General features: G+C 44.4%; 1 pseudogene; it reads right to left on the bottom strand.

The window, feature by feature from the left end:
* Nucleotides 1-1011: 1011 nt before the first annotated feature.
* On the bottom strand, nucleotides 1012-1414 carry LOC105860534 (NADH dehydrogenase [ubiquinone] iron-sulfur protein 5 pseudogene; annotated as a pseudogene).
* Between the last annotated feature and the right edge of the window lie 1592 nt (nucleotides 1415-3006).

Raw genomic sequence — 3006 nt, forward strand, 5'->3', positions numbered from 1 at the left:
CTTGCAGCCAAAGGATGTCACTTCCATCCTTGTCATCAAAGGCAGCTGTCTAAAGGAATTTCCTTTCAAGGACCCCCATGTAGGAAAAGCCCTCTTTAACTCAAGTGACAAATTGGAGGAGGAACTGTTCATCTTATAGAAGAGCCTTTTTTTATTTTTTGTTTTTTTTTCTTTTGAGATAGTGTCTCACTCTGTTGCCCAGGCTACAGTACCGTGGCATCATCACGACTCACTGCAACTTCAAACTCCTGGGGCTCAAGTGATCCTCCTGCTTCAGCCTCCCAAGTAGCTGGGACTGCAAATGTGCACCACCATGCCTGGCTAATTTAAATTTTTTTTTTTTGTAGAGACAGGGTCTCACTTTTGTGCAGGTGGGTCTTGAACTCCTGGGCGCAAGTGATCCTCCTGCTTTGGCCCCCCAAAGTGCTAGGATTACAGGTGTGAGCCACTGCGCCCAGCCAGAAGAGCCTTTTAAGTGACAGACTTTCCCAGTGAATTTGAGTGCTTATAGCTAATCAGCAACTTGACTGAGGTCTTGGAGGCAGAAAACCTTAAAACTGAAGTGTTAGAAACCATTGACCGTGGGACATCGGCTAAACAAAAATAAAAGCATCTCTGATACTGTAATGTCAGTCAAGGGGCAAAGTGGGCTCCGCTGACAAGCTGTGGTTTGCAGGCAGCACTGCAAGAACACGTCTTCAGCAAAAGCTCTTTCGCAACGTAGCAAGCGAATACCTTTTGGACACTTTCTGTGTGTCAGACATTGTGTAAGGCAGGGCTACATTTGAAGAAGACATAACCTCAGAAGGCAAGAACAAAGATTCTCACCTTATATTTCTCACATTAAATCTTTAAGGGATTTAAGATCCACCTGGAGGAGTGTTGTTGTTATTGTTTTTTTGGGTAATCCTTTATTTGTACACATTTGACAAAGAGGTTTTCAGTAAATCATCTTTCCAGTGAAGAATGGAGAACACGAAAATCAGCCTCAGCCATCAGTCACTGCTCTGTTCAGGGCCTCGGCTCCCCCTTGCCCGCCTGGTGAGGTGGAGGGGTGTACTTCCCTTCCTCTATCTGCTTATCCCGCTGCTTCTGGACGGCACAAATACGTTTTACCGTTTTTTTGCCGAAGTAGACTTTCAACGAGATCATCACACTCTATCTTGCACTCTTTCTCTGCCCGGATAGTACCAATTCCACATGCACGTTCTATCCGTTCTTTTTCAAAAGCATGGCGTCCAGCAGGAATCTTGAGGGGCTGTTCACCACTTTCGATTGTCACCGTACGATCCATGTTAAGGCCCAGCCTTTTCTGTATACCGAAGAAAGGCATGGCGTCACGGTCGCAGTGTCCTTGTCTCTTCTTTGCAGGCCGCCGCTTCAGGATCACCGGGTTGTTGTTGTCTTTATTGTAATGGAGTTTCCTGGGCCCCATCTCAGGGGTCCAGGTTCTGAAAGTCTGGAATGGGACCTGGCAGTCAGCATTTGTGATAAGCATCCCAGGTGATTGTGACAGAGGAGGTCCAAGACAGAGCACTGGGAGAGCCAGCTAAGGGTCACAACTGTTGGTCAGTCACATAAGTCTACCTTAAGCCAAACTAGTCTGTTCAAGAAGTGGTGGGTAGTGGTGGAGGAACAAATAAAACCACTCTTATCAGAGCACCCCATTCTTAAATAGAAGAAGGCAAGTAACTCTTTTCAGCAACGACTTCTACATCAGAAGGCACTAGGAAAGGGCTTGCACAAGAAGGGGGAAGTTTCGGCTCAGATGTAGGGTTTAGAGCGGAAGTTGTCAAACTTTTTCTGTAAACTGCCAGATAGGAAACATTTTAGGTTTGGCAGACCAGATGATCTCTAAAGCAGCTGTTCAATTCTGCCATTGTCCGCGTGAAAGCAGCCATGGACGACTATATGTAAATGAGTGGATGTGGCTATGTTCCAATAAAACTTTATTCACAAAGATGGATGCTGGACATTATTCACAACAGCCCAAATACAGAAACAACCTAAATGGCCACCAGTGGATGAATGGACACATAAAATGTGATACGTATACACATACAACGAAATATTATTTAGCCTTGGAAAGGAAGAAAATCCTACCACATGCGATACCATAGATGAAGCTGGAGGGCATTATGGTAGGTGAAATAAACCAGACACAGAAACACAAATACTGTACAGTTCTTCTCATACAAGATACCTAAAATAGCCAAACTCATAGAAGCAGAGAGTAGTAGTGATTCCGGGGGGGGGGGGGCAGGGGCAGGGGAAAGGAGCAATTGTCGTTCAATGGTATAAATCTTCAGTTGTGCAAGATGATTGAGTTTAGAGATCTGCTGTACAACATGGTGCCTATAGATCACAAAACTGTTGTGCACTTAAAAAATTATAGAGGGTGGGTCTTATGTTAAATGTTCTTATCACAAAAACAAAAACAAAGGGGCACAAGGAAACTTTTGGAGGTGAGGGGTATGTTTTATTACCTTAATTGTGGTGATAAATTCATGGGTGTAGGCATATATCCAAACTCATCAAATTGTATACATTCAATGTGTGCAGTTTTCGTCTGTCAGTTATAACTCAGTAAAGCTGTTAAAAACAAAAAGCACAGCTGGAGGGATTTAGCTCCTGGCTGTCATTTGCCTACTGCTGGTCTGCAGTCTGAACCCTGGGTCTCTAGCTCTGGGTTCTTTGAAGGTCTTGCCATTCCTCAGTCCCGAGAGGATGGACTTGCTCTTCTTCCTGAGCAGGAATTCAGGGAAAGCAAGGTTGCCAGCAACGGAAGAGGGTGAGGTGAAGTCCTGTGAATGTACGATCACAGACATGATCAAACATTGCCTGGCCAACACTTTGTATATATGAGGCATGAACCCAAACACCAGAGATTCAAAAATTGCTGACTCAGACACCCCTGACCAAGAAACCTCTAGTAATAATAATCGCTCCTGTTTATTGATTATTTATTGTGCCCCAGATAGGGCACCAAATAGTTTCATGCTCTAT

The sequence above is a fragment of the Microcebus murinus genome, chromosome 17, assembly GCF_040939455.1.
Source record: "Microcebus murinus isolate Inina chromosome 17, M.murinus_Inina_mat1.0, whole genome shotgun sequence".
NCBI classification, from domain to species: domain Eukaryota; kingdom Metazoa; phylum Chordata; class Mammalia; order Primates; family Cheirogaleidae; genus Microcebus; species Microcebus murinus.